Source organism: Scyliorhinus torazame, chromosome 15 (assembly GCF_047496885.1).
Source record: "Scyliorhinus torazame isolate Kashiwa2021f chromosome 15, sScyTor2.1, whole genome shotgun sequence".
NCBI classification, from domain to species: domain Eukaryota; kingdom Metazoa; phylum Chordata; class Chondrichthyes; order Carcharhiniformes; family Scyliorhinidae; genus Scyliorhinus; species Scyliorhinus torazame.
The window spans coordinates 154,859,610-154,876,531 of NC_092721.1; the positions used below are offsets into that span (position 1 = coordinate 154,859,610).

The following is a 16,922-nucleotide window of genomic DNA, read 5'->3' on the forward strand; positions in this document are numbered from 1 at the left end:
GCCATCTTCTTGCGGGGCGGACTTAGAGAGGACGGCAACCACGCATGCGCGGGTTGGCGCCGGCCAACCCACGCATGCGCGGATGACGCCAGTTATGCGGCGCCGGCCGCGTCATCTATGCGGCGCCGCCTTTACGCGGGCGACAAGGCCTGGCGCGTGTAGATGACGCGGCCCCGATCCTAGCCCATTGTCAGGGCCTGAATCGTTCGGGATCAGGGCCGTTTCGCGCCGTCGTGAACCTCGACGGCGTTCACGACGGCGCGGCCACTTCGGCGCGGGAGTGGAAAATCCCGCGCAGGTAATTTGGATATTCTGAATTCTCCCTCTGTGTACCCGAACAGGCGCCGGAATGTGGCGACGAGGGGATTTTCACAGTAACTTCAATGCAATGTTAATGTAAGCCTACTTGTGCCAATAAAGGTTATTATAAAACATTTCTCTCTATTTTATCAAATCCCCTCATAATTTTGAATGTAACTTTAACCTTGGTGCCCTGGAGTGTACACAATACTCCAGCAAAAGCCTCATCAGTGACTGATAAAACTTTAGCGTGACTCCCTTGTTTGTGCATTGAATGGCTGTTTACAAAACCAAGTATTTAATTTGTCTTCATATCTGTCTGATCAGATTATACTGCTTCTCCATGTTGTTCCTCTCAAAGTGCATCATTTCATACTTATCTACATTAAATTGCATCTTGCGCATGTCTGCCTATTTACCAATCTGCAACGACCTCCTAAAGTCCACTGCTGACATGTTCACTATTTACCACGTTGCCAAGTTTTGCGTCAATCACAAACTTCAATATTGTACTTCCTGTAGCTAAGCCGGGGTCATTTTTTATAACAAGAAAAGCAATGGCCCTAATAACAATCTCTGATGAACCTCACTGCACGGTGGCGCAGCGCCGAGGAGCTGGGTTCAATCCCAGTCCTGGGACACTGTCTGTGTGGAGTTTGCACATTGCGTGGGTCTCACCCCCCACAGCCCAAAGATGTGCAGGGTAGATGGATTGGCCACGCTAAATTGCCCCTTCATTGGGAAAAAAAAATGAATCGGGTACTGGAAAAAAAAATGTTTTAAGAACGTAGCTGCAAACTTTTTTCTGGTCAGAAAAGCATCTGTTCATCACTGCGCTCTGTCTTCTATTCCTGAGCCAATTTTATACCCAGTTACCACTGTCCTTTAAATAGTATGTGCTTCTATTTTACTGCTGCAATAGGGAAAAACTTGGAGTAAGATGTCGAAATATTGAACTTTAAAATCACCCAAGTTATATGTGTTTTAAAATGGAAATGAGACACTAAAGATGGCTGATGAATGCACCATTAGCTGCTGACAGGAATGACAGCAGGGGGTCTCCGTGGAACAATGGGACATCTTCCTATGGGTCCAGACAATTCAAGGTATTTGTAAAAGACATTCTAAGCCTGACTACCATCACTGAGAGATAAAGGAACTTAACAATTATTTTGTCTCCAGGACCCTGGCTATAACAGCATCGCCAGATGAGTACATACCCCTTGGAATACACATCTGGGGGTTGATAGCTAACAGGCATTTGAGGCTTTCAGGCATTCTCATGTAATTCACTCTCTCTCTTCCTCTCTCTGCAGGTTGGTCTGTGTGTGTTGGGCTTAGAAATAGCAGTGCTTGACGCTGAAGGCTATTATTATATTATATTATATATTAAGTGGCCCAGGGCAGCGTCTGCAAAAGACTGCAGCTGGACAAAGAACTGAAATCTCGATTGAACCACAGGACACTCGAAACGAAGAAACAACTATTCGACAGCGGAAGCTAGCTACACTGGAAAGAATTCCATGGGCCATAATTCATCAGCATCTACTCCCGTCTTCTCAAGGACTTCTGTACAACTTCTCTTTTTATTTATTTCTAATCCATTTATAAATGCATGTGTGTTACCATTTCTTCTTACCTTTCGTTTTAAATTTAGAGTACCCTATTATTTTTTCTAATTAAGGGGCAATTTAGCGTGGCCAATCCACCTAACCTTCACATCTTTGGGTTGTGGGGGTGAAACCCACGCAGACACAAGGCGAATGCACAAACTCCACACGGACAGTGACCGAGGACCAGGATTTGAACCCGGGTCCTCAGCGCCGTAGGCAGCAGCGTTAACCATTGTGCCACGTGCCACCCTTTCTTACTTTTTTTTAGTAGTTAAGAAACATATTCTATCTAACGGTAGCACAGTGGTTAGCACTGCTGCCTCACAGCATCAGGGACCCGAGTTCAATTCTGACCTCGGGTGACGGCCTGTGTGGAGTTTTCACTTTCTCCTCGTGTCTGCGTAGATTTCCGGGCAGCACGGTGGCGGTGGGTTAGCCCTGTTGCCTCACGGTGCCGAGGTCCCAAGTTCGATCCCCGCTCTGGGTCACTGTCCGTGTGGAGTTTGCACATTCTCCCCGTGTTTGCGTGGGTTTCGCCCCCACAACCTAAAGATGTGCAGGCTAGGTGGATTGAACACGCTAAATTGCCCCTTAATTGGAAAAAAAGTGAATTGGGTACTGTGGTAGTATCAGGTATTGCGGTACCCGAGAGGCTTACCATTGGCTGTTTGGTATGTGGCTCCTCCCTGACAGGCGTGGTGTAAGAACAGGTGCCGTCCCAGCAGCCATCATTCTGTACCGAAGTTGCTGGGGAACAGATCTAGACTATTAAAGCCTTCAGTTATGATACAACCTCGTCTTCGAGTCTAATTGATCGTGCATCAATTTAATAGACTACTCTTGAGCTGAAAGAATGGATCTCCGAATCAAGCCGGTGTGTCTACAACTCAGTCCCCACGCGGAGAACTCGGCTGCGATTTTTAAGCACTGGCTGGCGTGCTTTAAAGGCTATCTCGAGACGGCCGGAGGCACCCCCTCAGGAGAATAGAAATTGCATCTCCTGCACTCGAGAGTAAGCCCTGGAATCTTCTCCCTCATCGAGGAGGTGGAGGACTCTGATGATGCGATCGAACTGTTAAAGGGACATTACATACGCCCTGTAAACCAGGTCTACGCATGTCACCTACTTGCAACTATACGGCAAAGCCCTGGGGAATCACTGGATGACTTTTACCGTACGCTAATGGTGCTGGGCAGAAACTGTGGCTGCCCGCAAATTTCAGGCAGCGAGCACACAGAACGTCTAATCTGGGATGCATTCGTAGCAGGTATGAGCTCTTCAGAGATCCGACAAAGACTTTTAGAAAAGGACACCCTGGGACTGAGAGAAGCACGGGCCCTGGCACGGGTCCATGGATATTGCCTCCAGAAACGCACAGTCCTATGCGCCCGACCATGCGGCGGCCCCCTGGGCTGTGTGGCATCCCGCAGCGGCAGCCCCACTGACCTTCCCCGTGTCCCCGCAGGCCTGTGCTGTAAGACGGCCCGCTAGCTCCGTTGGGCCCCGTTGCTTCATCTGCAGGCAGGCGAAGCACCCCCATCAACGCTGCCCAGCCCGCACCTCCACCTGCAAAGGGTGCGGCAAGAAGGGCCATTTTGTGGATGTCTGCCAAGCACGAGCCGTGGCTGCGGTCTCCAACGACTCCGGACCGCCGCGGCAACCTTCCCTTCGGGCCCCAGGCGGCCAGCACTCACCGCCACCCCCCATCCGAGGACCACGCCCGACCCACGGCCGTGGCCATCTTGCCCCTCGGACGCCATGCTGGACGGATGGGCGCCGCCATTTTGTCCATCCCCGCCGCCATTTTGTACATCCCCGACCACCATGCGCGATCCATGGGCGACGCCATCTTGGATGGGGCCCCAGGCCCCCAGCACAGCCGACTACATGCTGTCCGATCACAGCCCACAACTGCTCCACCTGGCCTCGGTGACGCTGGACCAAAATCGACCTCAGTCACTCGCAACAGCAACGACTACGATCTTCATCAACGGCCACGAGACGTCTTGCCTGATCGACTCTGGGAGCACGGAGAGCTTTATACACCCCGACACGGTAAGGCGCTGTTCACTTGTTACCCACCCTGTAAACCAAAGAATCTCCCTGGCCTCCGGGTCACACTCAGTGGAGATAAAGGGGTTCTGCCTAGCAAACCTCACTGTCCAAGGCAGGAAATTCAAAATTTCCCCCTTAATGTCCTGCCGCACCTCTGCGCGGCTACACTCCTGGGGTTGGACTTCCAATGTAACTTGCAACGCCTCACTTTTAAATTCGGCGGCCCTATAGCCCCCTTACTGTCTGCGGCCTCGCGACCCTTAAGGTCGACCCTTCTTCCCTGTTTGCGAACATCACCCCGGATTGCAAACCCGTCGCCACCAGGAGCAGACGATACAGTGCCCAGGACCGGACGTTCATCAGGTCAGAGGTCCAAAGGCTACTGAGGGAAGGGGTCATTGAAGCTAGCAACAGTCCCTGGAGAGCTCAAGTAGTGGTGGTAAAGACCGGGGAGAAACATAGGATGGTCATTGACTACAGTCAGACCATCAACAGGTTTATGCAACTGGATGCGTACCCTCTCCCCCGCATATCCGACCTGGTGAACTGGATTGCGCAATACAAGGTCTTCTCCACGGTGGATCTCACGTCCGCCTACCATCAGCTACCCCTCCGCACTAGTGACCGCAAGTACACTGCCTTTGAAGCAGATGGGCGGCTCTACCAATTTTTAAGGGTTCCCTTTGGTGTCACTAATGGGGTCTCGGTCTTCCAACGCGAGACGGACCGAATGGTTGACCGGTACGGCTCACGCACAACGTTCCCGTATCTTGATAACGTCACCACCTGCGGCCATGACCAGCAGGACCACGACACCAACCTCCAAAAATTTCTCCAGACCGCAAAAGTCCTTAACTTAACGTACAATAAGGATAAATGCGTCTTTAGCACTGACCGCCTAGCCATTCTCGGCTAAGTAGTGTGAAATGGAGTCATAGGCCCCGACCCTGAACGCATGCTCCCCCTTATAGAGTTCCCCCTTCCTCACTGCCCCAAGGCCCTGAAGCGCTGCCTCGGGTTTTTCAGCTATTACGCACAGTGGGTCCCTAACTACGCAGACAAAGCCCGGCCGCTAATCCAGTCCACAACCTTCCCCCTGTCGATGGAGGCCCGCCAGGCCTTCTGCCGCATCAAAGAAGACATTGCAAAGGCCGCGATGCGGGCCATCGACGAGTCCCTCCCCTTCCAGGTCGAGAACGATGCGTCCGAAGTAGCTCTGGCCGCAATCCTCAACCAAGCAGGCAGACCCGTGGCCTTCTTCTCCCATACCCTCCATGCTTCAGAAATTCGCCATTCCTCAGTCGAAAAGGAGGCTCAAGCCATAGTAGAAGCTGTGCGACACTGGAGGCATTACCTGGCCGGCAGGAGATTCATTCTCCTCACTGACCAACGGTCGGTGGCGTTCATGTTCGATAATGCACAGCGGGGCAAGATAAAAAACGACAAGATCTTGCGGTGGAGGATCGAACTCTCCACCTACAACTACGATGTGGAGATGCCGGCGTTGGACTGGGGTGAGCACAGTATGTTCCAGACTCACCCCAGACTGGGGTGAGCACAGAGGTATGTTCCAGAAACATGTATATAGACTGTCGCGCAATCACCAGGCAGGAATGCTCCCTTCCAGTCGGGGAACACTTCAGCAGTCAAGGGCATTCAGCCTCTGATCTCCGGGTAAGCGTTCTCCAAGGCGGCCTTCAGGATGCGCGACAACGCAGAATCACCGAGCAGAAACCTATAGCCAAGTTCCGCACACATGAGTGCGGCCTCAACCGGGACCTGGGATTCATGTCGCATTACATTCATCCCCCACCATCTGACCTGCGAAATCCTACCAACTGTCCTGGCTTGACACAATTCACAATTCACACCTCTTTAACCTGGGGGTTACCCCATCTCTGGATCTGTAAAGATTTAATCACCTGCTAATGGTCACATTCCAAGCATTGTCTGGCATCTTTGAATTTGTCTATATACATGTTTCTGGAACATACCTCTTCATTCACCTGAGGAAGGAGCAGCACTCCGAAAGCTAGTGACATCGAAACAAACCTGTTGGACTTTAACCTGGTGTTGTAAGACTTCTTACTGTACAACTACGAGATCTTGTACCATCCTGGGAAGCTAAACGAGCCTCCCGTGCCCTGTCCTGCAGCACGTGTGCCACCGCACAAGTGGACCGCCTCCGAGCCCTCCACGAGGACCTCTGCCACCCAGGGGTCACTCGCGTTTTCCACTTCATTAAGGCCCGCAACCTGCCCTACTCCATCGAGGAGGTCAGGACAGTCACCAGGGACTGCCAAATCTGCGCGGAGTGCAAACCGCTCTTCTACCGGCCAGAGAGGGCGCACCTGATAAAGGCTTCCCGTCCCTTTGAACGCCTCAGTATGGACTTCAAAGGCCCCCTCCCCTCCACCGACAGCAACACGTACTTCCTGAACGTGATTGACGAGTACTCCCGGTTCCCGTTCGCCATCCCCTGTCCCGACATGACCACTACCACTGTCATCAAGGCCCTCCAGGGTATCTTTACACTGTTCGGGTTACCCGCGTACATACACAGTGATAGGGGGTCCTCCTTTATGAGCGACGAACTGCGTCAATTCCTGCTCAGCAAGGGCATCGCCTCAAGCAGGACGACCAGATACAACCCCCGGGGAAACGGGCAGGTAGAGAGGGAGAACGGAACGGTCTGGAAGACCGTCCTACTGGCCCTACAGTCCAGGAATCTCCCAGTCTCCCGCTGGCAGGGAGTCCTCCCGGATGCCCTCCACGCCATTCGGTCGCTGCTCTGTACAACTACCAATCAGACACCTCATGAACGTCTCCTTGTCTTCCCCAGGAAGTCCTCCTCCGGGACCTCGCTCCCAACCTGGCTAGCGACACCCGGACCCATCCTGCTTCTGAAGCACGTGCGGGCGCACAAGTCGGACCCATTGGTTGAGAGGGTCCACCTGCTGCACGCTAACCCCCAGTATGCCTACGTGGCGTTCCCTGACGGCCGGCAAGATACAGTCTCCCTCCGGGACCTGGCACCCGCCGGAACCCCACGCGCACCCGAACCATTGCCCCCTAACCCTAACCCCCCCCCCCCCCCACAGCACCTCACTGGGGGGTAGGTCCTCCCGCCGCTCCTACCTCAGCCATCCCACCCACCGACGTCCCCTACAGGCACCCCCCTCTCGTGTCAACCATTTGCCCCACCAGCGCTGCCTAGGGGTGACAAAGCTGCCATGGACGACGAAGCCACGCTCCCGGAGTCGCAGACGCCCGGACCCCCACCAGAACTCAGACGATCCAGGAGGACGACCAGGCCACCCGACCGACTGATTGCTACACTGTAACTGTACATGAACGCTGACTATATATATATCTCCCACACTTGTAAATACTCACGGTACCTCCATATCTGGTCATACCATGTTCAATGCAATTGTAACCACTGGCCACCACCCCCGCCGGATTCTTTTTTAACAGGGGGTGAATGTGGTAGTATCAGGTATTGCGGTACCCGAGAGGCTGTAGACCATTGGGTAAGCCTAGCAGCTTACCATTGGCTGTTTGGTATTGGCTCCGCCCTGACAGGCGGGGTATAAGAACAGGTGCCGTTCCAGCAGCCCTCATTCTGTACCGAAGCTGCTGGGGAACAGATCTAGCCTATTAAAGCCTTCAGTTATGATACAACCTTGTCTTCGAGTCTAATTGATCGTGCATCAGGTACACTAAATTTATGGGAAAAAAATGTCTGCGTAGTTTTCCCCCGGATGCTCAAGTTTCCTTCCACAGTCGAAAGATGAGCAGCTTAGGTGGATTGGCCATGCTCAATTGCCCCTCAGTGTCCTAAAGGTTGAATGGGGTTACTGGGTTGTAGGGTGGATGCGGGGCCCAGTTAGGGTGTTCCTTCCAAGGGCCAGTGCAGACCCAAAGGGCCTAATGGCCTCCTTCTGAATTCTGGGAATTCTGTCTTAACTCAAGAAAATGTGGTTGAATTGGCTCCTTTTTAAACAAAACATTTGAGTCTGGAACAAGTACCCAAGGGAGGGTTGAATAAAGATATGGGGCCAGTCATTCCTACTCACCCGGGTTTGTAATAATTAGCGGGTATCCCAGCTGGACGATGATAAAGCGGGGTCTCGCCCGGGTCAAATACTTTTAGGGAACTCCTCCTATGGCTAGTCATGACATTTACACACAAATCTATTGTGGGGTACTTTGTCAAATGCCTTTGCAAAGTTTATGGGCAGGATTCTCCATTGTCTGACACCAAAATCAGGAAACGCGATTGAGCGGAGAATAGGTAACGACGGCAAAATGGCGGCTGACGTCGATTTGACACCAAATCACAATTCTCCGTCACCTCGACAGCGGCGTCAACAGTTTGCATGTCATTGGCGGGCCTGACCCGGTATTCTCCAGGGGCTACACGATTCTCCGCTTCCGATGGGGCGAGCTCCCGACGGCGCGGTACACTTGTGCTTTTAGAAATTGCAAAACTGGCCTCATGGCTGAAGAGGGAGAGAGAGAGAGAGGCGTGACCGTGGGCTGCCGGGCTGGACACTGGCTGGGTGCCGCCCCCCCCCCCCCCCCCCTCACCACCCCACGGCATCAGCAGGAGTGCCGGCTGAAACGGAGAATTCACAGGGGTTTTACGATGCCAAAATCGGCGCGGCACCCTCACCGATTCCGGGACCGGTGAGGGGCTGGCAGCAGCGCCGGGTGAAGCTCCTGGCACCTACAGCGAAAACGGCTGGAGAATGGCCAGGTCCTTGGCCGCGCCTGGGCATGGCGCGACCTGCAGCGGTTGCGCCGTACAACATGGCGTTGGCCATGCACGGACCCGTCCTGCCATCCGCGGCACGAATCCCAGCCAAGTGTGGTGACGCTGGACACAGTCCGCAGTCGCCACGCCGGGTTCCCGACCGCTCAGACCACACGTCAACCGTGTGGTCTGGAACTTGGCCCATCGGGGGCGGAGCATCGTGGGAGGGCCTGCTGAAAGTCTTTCCCCGCCCCCACCTCCATGAATCTCTGTGGGACCCATCCCTGTTGGGACACTCTAACTCAACCCCCACACACCCTCCTATTTCGGAGTCTGCGTGCATCCCTTCCCATTCATAAAGTTCAATTCCCATCCAGTCCCTTCTCTGTCTGCGTTCTAGTCTTCGATATCAGTACGGAGGCACAGTGGTCAGCACTGCTGCCTCACAGCACCAGGGACCCAGGTTTGATTCCGACCTTGGGTGATTGTGTAGAGTTTGCACGTTCTCCGAGTGTCTGCTTGGGTTTCCACTGCGTGCTCCAGTTTCCTCCCACAGTTCAAAGATATGCAGGTTAGGTGGATTGGCCATGATGACTTGCCCGCAAGTGTCCAAAGGTTAGGTGGGGTTACAGGGGTAGGGCAGTGGTTGGATCTGTGTAGGGTAGTCTTTCAAATGGTCGGTGCAGACTCGATGGGCCGAATGGCCTCCTTCTGCACAGTAGGGATTTTCTGACGTGCCAACGCCTTTGCAATGGCATGCGTCACGCTACACGATTATGCCACTTCCAAGGGGGCGGAGCATGGCTGATCGGCATCAAACCGGCACCACCCCCTGTCAAGGGCAGTGCCAGCCAACGGTACCCCTGGCATCAGGGATAGGCACCAGGGCCAGAGGCCCCCCGGTGCTGGGCATCGGCAGGGCCAGGGGTGCAGGATGAGGAGGACATGTGGGGGCAGATTCCGCAGTGCTAACCAGGGCCACCATGTAGGCCGTTGGACCTGATTTGGCACAGGAGTATGCACCATACTAATATGTCGGTCTTTCACCCCTGCAGACAATGGAATTTGGAATTCAACCAGCAATGGTGGCCTTCCTGCTAGTCGCTGGGGGATGCCCTGCGGCTTGTACGAGATGGAGGTGCTCGAGGAGGATGAAGCTGCAGCAGCAGAGCCTGCCCCAGAGGAACAGGTAGTAGCCGCCCAGGATGGAGAGTGAGCAACCCAACAGGCCGAGGAGGAGCAGGTGGCAAGGAGGCCTCATGTGTGCGCCTGTCATTCGAGGACATGCCGGACCGGGCATGCCGTCGGAGGCCCCAGCTGAGCAGAGAGGCAATGCGACATATCTGCCAGATCATGGTACACCTGGTACCGCGGGGATATGGGGGAGGACACCCGTTCCCGATGGCCATCAAGGTGACGGTCGACCTGAACTTTTACGCAATGGGGTCCTTCCAGGTGCCGAGTGGGGATTTGACACAGATCTCACAGACCTCGGTGCACAGGTGCATCCATGCTGTCGCGGAGGTCCTATACACCCAAGCGGTATACATCTATTTCAATGTGAACCGGGCCCACCAGGATGCCCGGACAGCGGAATTAGCCGCCATCAATGGAATGCCCCAGGTCCATGGGGTGATTGATGCGATGCTTGTCTCCCTATGGGCACCTGTGATAACAGACCGCTCTGCACCAACCAAAAGGGGTTCCACTCGGTGAATGTACTGCTGATATGTGACCATCAGCTGCGCATCATTCACCTCTGCGCCCAATACCCATGCAGTGTGCATGATGCCTTCATCCTGGCGCACTCGACAATTCCTCACATGGTTCGAGATGCCACCCCCCCCCCCCCCCCCCACCCGGCCTAGGGGTTGGCTCCAGGGCAACAGGGGTTATCCACTGTGGTCATGGCTGATGACACCAATCTGGAGGCCACAGACTGATGCAGAGACCTTACAACAATGGCCCATACAGCAACCAGGAGCGTGATCAAGCAGTGCTTCAGTCTCCTGAAGATGCGATTTAGGTGCCTGGACCTGTCTGAAGGGCCTTCCAATATGACGCAGAGAGGATCGCCCGCATCGTGGCGGCTTGCTGCGTCCTCTACAACATCGTACAGCAAAAGGCCAATGTGCTGGAGGAGGAGGAGGAATGCCAGTCCTTGTCTGACGAGGAGGATGCGGGGGAGGGCAAGGATGGTACAAAAGGTGAAGTCACATGGGATCAGAGGAGAGCTGGCAAGTTGGATACAGAACTGGCTTGGCACAGAAATCAGAAGGTAGTAGTAGAAGTGTGTTTTTCTGAATGGAAGGCTGTGACTAGCAATGATCCACAGGGATCAGTTCTGGGACCTTTGTTGTTCATAGTGTATCTAAATGATTTGGAAGAAAATATAACTGGTCTGATTAGTAGGTTCGCAGACGACACAAAAATTGGTTGAGTTGCGGATAGTAAAGAAGATTGTCAGAGGATGCAGAAGGATATAAACTTGGGCGGAGAAATGGCAGATGGAGTTTAATCCCGACAAGTGTGAGGTAATACACTTTGGAAGGTCCAATGCATGTAAAAATTACACAATAAATGGTGAACTCTTGCGAGTATTGACAGGCAGAGAGATCTGGGCGTGCATGTCCACCGATCACTGAAAGTGGCAACGCATGTGGATAATGTGGTCAAGAAGGCATACGGCATGCTGGCCTTCATCGATCGGGGCATTGAATATAAAAATTGACAAGACATGTTGCAGCTGTACAGGATCTTAGTTTGGCCTCATTTGGAATATGGTGTACAATTCTGGTCGCCACAATATCAGAAGGATGTGGAGGCTTTGGAGAGGGTACAGAAGCAGTTTACTAGGATGTTGCCTGGTATGGAGGGCATTAGCTATGAGGAGAGGTTAGATAAATTTGGTCTGTCCTCACTGGAACAACAGAGTTTGAGAGGCGACCAGATAGAGGTCTACAAGATTATGAGTGGCATGGACAGAGTGGATAGTCAGATGCTCTTTCCTAGGGTAGGAGAGTCAAGTACTAGGGGACATAGGTTTAAACTGTGTGGGTTAAGGTTAGAACAGATATGCGAGGCAGGTTTTTTACACAGACGATGGTAAATATGAACACGCTGCCGGAGGAGGTGGTGGGAGCAGGTACGATACCAGCATTTAAAGGGCATGTAGACAAATGTATGAATCGGGTGGGAATGGAAGGATACGGAATCTGTAAGTGCAGACGGTTTTAGTTTAGGCAGGTACCATGGTCGGCGCAGACTTGAAGGGCCGATGGGCCTGTTCCTGTGCTGTGCTGTTCTTTGTTCCTCCACCACATCCAGGAGGGTCTCCAGCTCGGCATCCATGAACCTTGGGGCTTCTCTCCTTGCTGCCATCTTGTTGGCTGTGTTGGTGTGTGTGGGGAGTGAAGTGTGTATATACAGCTGCAGCTTATCAGCCCCCCGAGTGTCAATCGCGGAACCAGCGAATCCCACACCGTTTCTCATTGGAATCGATTGTGTTCCACGTGGCACCAGTGCTAGCCCCTTAACTATTCCTTAATAGTAGCAGAACCGGTCCAGGTGCGGTGCCAGTTTTGCTGTCATGGACCTCCATGACTTCTGCGTCGGCATCAACACTTTGGTCGCGATTCTGCAGCCTCGTTGCACTCTCACCCAAGCGTTAAGAGGCCAGCGAATAGATACCAAAAACTAGAACCACGTCAAACAGTCTCTGATGCAACCAGCCCGCTCCCATAGGTGAAATCGGGATTTCGCCGTAGTGTGGCGAGAAACCAATTATCACCACTTCAACCCCATTTCCATAGAATGAATATATACAAACGGTACAGACTCGATGGCCAAATAGACTCCTTCTGCGCTGTAAATTCTATGATTCTGTGACCCCATATTAAATGGCCTCCCATCATTCGGCTGCCTCCCCAGCAAGTGGTCATGCTGGCACTGATTAGTACTCCTTGTGACAAACGTGAAACTGGCGGAAGGGCTTCTGTGGGGAGTCGAGAAGGTGAGTAGCCACAGGCAAAGAGACCAGGGGCACTGGATGTGCCGCCCCAGAGCCCGGCGGTGTGGGGCAGGAGGGGGAAGCTCGGCTGTGGTTGGGGGACCCTCCACAGGGGTGGGCCGCCATGGGGGGGGGGGGGGGGTGTAGAGGAGGCCCTGGGGGGGGCAACCGCTCACGGCAACACCATGCCAACCCCTGGATCATACGTAACCATTCCTGGGGCAACCCATCTGCCCCAACGATCACCCATACCCCCCACCGCCTGCTGAAGCCTCTGGCTGCGTGGCTGAAGGCTATTGCTGATAGGGAATTGGCAGCCGTGGTTAAGTGAGCACTTCATAGATGCCAAGTGGATTCCTGTGGTGGGCGGGCCTTGTAGCATGTGGCAGTCATCATCTAGCATCCCAATCTCATCCTGATGCCTGAACAATGCCGGGGGCAACATCACACACACATCATCTGAACACCCAGGGGATGGGTTACAGTCCCGGGGACATGTCCATGGCTGAGTGCCCTGGAGAGATGGGCAAAGGGTCTGGAGGTCGGTCTGCATTGCGGAAGTAAGTGACAGAGGCATCGTTTTTTAAAATTAATTTAATGCGCTCCATTCTTTTTTTCCCCAATTACAGGGCAATTTAGGGTGGCCATGCACATCTTTGGATTGTTGGGGTGAGACCCACGCAGACACGGGGAGAATGTGCAAACTCCACACGGACAGTGTTCCAGAGTCGGGATGGAACTCAGGTCCGGGGTGCCATGAGGCAGCAGTGCTAACCACTGTGCCCCCGTGCCGCCTTATGACAGAGGCATCATAATGGTTGTGCAAAAAAGAGTTGTTTTTTTAAATTTGTTTTTATTAAAGCTTTTTTCAAACAGAATTTTTACATAACCAATAACAGAAAAATAAAAGGAAAATATTTAACAAAACTAGGTGGCTGTTATTATTATACACAAAGAGAATACACATTAAATGAACAGTTCCCCACCTAAGCCCCCGCCCCCCCCCCCACCCCTCCCCCCTCCACCCCCCACCTCCCGGTTGCTGCTGCTGCTAACATTTTAACGCTCTCCTAGAAAATCAAGGAATGGTTGCCACCGCCGAGAGAACCCTAGCAACCTCTCAAGACAAACTTTATTCGCTCCAGGCTGAGAAACCCAGCCAAGTCACTAACCCAGGTCTCCACATTCGGGGGTTTCGAATCTCTCCACATTAACAAGATCCGTCTCCGGGCTACCAGGGAGGCAAAGGCCAAAACCTCGGCCTCTTTCGCTTCCTGCACTCCCGGATCCTCTGACACCCCAAAGATCGCTATTGTTGGACTCTCCTTCACCCGAGTGTCCAAAATCCTGGACATAGCCCTCGCAAAGCCCTGCCAGAATTCTTTAAGTGCCGGGCATGGCCAGAACATATGGACATGGTTCGCTGGACTCCCTGCACATCTCACGCACCTGTCCTCTACCCCAAAAAACTTGCTCATTCTCGCCGTCGTCATGTGTGCCCGATGTACCACCTTAAACTGAATTAAGCTGAGCCTGGCACATGATGAGGAGAAATTTACCCTGCCAGGGCATCAGCCCACAGGCCCTCATCTAGCTCCTCACCCAGCTCCTCCTCCCACTTGCCCTTCAGTTCCTCCACTGAGGCTTCCTCCGCCTCCTGCAGTTCTTGGTAGATGTCCGACACCTTCCTCTCTTCTACCTAGATGCCAGACACCACCCTGTCCTGTATCCTACGAGGGGGTAGCAATGGAAATGTCCCCACCTGTTTTTTGAGAAAGTCGCGGACTTGGAGGTATCTGAAGGCGTTTCCAGGGGGCAGGCTGAATTTCTCCTCCAGCGCCTTCAAGCTAGGGAAAATCCCATCTATGAACAGGTCTCCCATCCTTCTAAGGCCTGCCCTGTGCCAGCTTTGAAAACCCCCGGAACAAATCTATGATTGATCCATATCAGGGTCCAAACTGAGGTCCCCTCCTCCTTCCTGTGCCTTCTCCACTGACCTCAGACCCTCAGTGCCGCCATCACCACCGGGCTTGTGGTGTATCGTGCCGGCGAGAACGGCAGCAGTGCCGTTACTAGTGCCCCTAGGCTGGTGCCTTTGCAGGACGTCGCCTCTAGCCGCCCCCACGCCGACCCCTCCTACATTACCCATTTCCTAATCATGGCTACATTAGCCGCCCAGTAGTAGCTACAGAAATTTGGAAGCGCCAACCCTCCCCCTCCCTGACTGCGCTCCAAAAACAGTTTTTTAACTCGCGGGGTCTTGTTGGCCCACACAAATCCCGTGATAATCCTGTTTCCAAAAAAGAGTTTAATGTTCTGTACAATACCCCACTCCCAATAGTGCCACCTCCCCACATCCCAAACCCAGCCCCCTCCCCACCCCTGTCTACACCCCCTCCCCCTGTGCTCTCAGTGATCTTCGATGTGCTTGGCCTCCTAGCTCTACCACTATGTCTAGGTGTCTCCCGAGGATGCACATCAAAGGTGGAGGCTGCCAGCTGCTTCCCTCATCCCATAGCCTTCGATGCCCCTGGCGGGCATCCTCTGGGGGCTCTGGGGGTGGAGTGCCCCGGCACACTTGCCAGTGGCACATGCAGAGCCGTGTCTTTTTTTTTTTTAAGAATAAAGGAATAAAGGTTTATGGTGTTCGGGCCGGAAAGTGGAGCTGAATCCACAAAAGATCAGGCATGATCTCATTGAAAAGTGGATCAGGCTCGAAGGCCCAGATGGCCTACTCCTGCTCCTAGTTCTAACGTTCTTATGATCTTATGTGCCGCCCTGTCCCATGCGCTGAGCTCGAGACGTGGCCTCATCAGAAGGGTGAAACTCGGGGGAGCTGGTGCCCACCGTCGCCAGTCCATGGGACAGGCCCGGGTTGACACTCCCGATCGGTGCCCTTAGGGCCCTGGAGTTCACCTTGGGATAGAGGGGCAGCTGGTTTGAGCCCCTTGCCCCTGTATCATCTGACTCTGCCAGCTCTGGTGGTTCCCCAATGCCTGCACCACGGTGTCGATGCCCTCGGCGATGATCTTCAGTGATTGGGACATGCTCTGCAGCGCCTCGACAATGCCCACCTATGACTGGGACACGCTCTGCAGCACTTTGACCGTGCCCATCTGAAAGCGTGATATGTCCCGCAGACCCCCATCAAGGTCAGCCTGGTACTCGGTCATTCTCCCCGTGTTTGCATGGGTTTCGTCCCCACAAGCCAAAAGAGTGTGCAGGGTAGGTGGATTGGCTATGCTAAATTGCCACTTAATTGGAAAAAATGAACTGGATACTCAAAATTTATAAATAAAAGAAAACAAAGCCTGGTACTGGGTGACATCCCCCAGTGAGGCGGTCATTCTGCCGAGACCCTCAGCCATGGCCGTCACCGACTGCGCAAAGCCTCGGACACCTTCACTCATGGTGCCGACATTGTGCACAAGGCTCTCCCCTGCAGTCGCCACCACAGCAGTGTTGGCCTTGATGCCACTCATTGCTGGCAATATCTCCTGCGCCCGTAGCCTCTGGGACTCTTCCAAGCGGCTATGGATCTGCTCGAGCGACACTGACATTTCCCTCTGAACATCCCGGCCGCAACCTATTGTCTCCATCAGCTCCAGGTAACTCTGTTCCAGAGGCTCAGCATCACGCTGGGGCCCAGCTGGTTCCTGGGATCCATCAGCCCTCCGACTGCTGTCTCGCCGAGAGGTTCCTGCCTCCACCTGATTTGCCTCACCAGTTGTGTGGTACTCACCAGATTGTGCCCCCGAAGCCTGTCCACTAACATGTCCCACCGAGGTGCCTGTATCTGCGTTGCTGGAGGGTGGGGATGACAGCTGTGCCGCGACTATGTGGCATCCTCGGTTCTCATCTCCGAGGTGTTCTCCTTGGAGGTAGGAGAGGAAACCGCCCGGGATGGGCCGGTGCCGTCAGCTGGAGGACCTGGGGGAGAATAGACATGTGGTCAGTGGGGGAGGATGGGTCAGTCAGTCCAGGAGCCTCCCCAGGTCAGCGTCCCCGAATCTTGAGGCCGGTGTCCTGGCACCTTTGTTGCGAGCTGGCTGGTGTTGGCTGTGCAAGTGCAGCTTAAGTGCTGCTCGATCTTGTTAGCGAGGGGCTGGTGACCGCAGTGCCGGCGAACAGCTGGTGAGCCGTTATTTGCGGCGAGAAGCCCGTGAGGCCAATGGACCAATTAAC

General features: G+C 53.8%; 1 long non-coding RNA gene across 1 annotated transcript in view; it reads right to left on the reverse strand.

The window, feature by feature from the left end:
* Positions 1-16,590, reverse strand: part of LOC140391440 (uncharacterized) — a 61,165-nt gene extending 44,575 nt beyond the window's left edge. Inside the window, exon 1 of the long non-coding RNA XR_011935070.1 lies at positions 16,480-16,590. This is a non-coding gene — a long non-coding RNA (uncharacterized lncRNA). The remainder of the gene's footprint in view (positions 1-16,479) is intronic.
* Between the last annotated feature and the right edge of the window lie 332 nt (positions 16,591-16,922).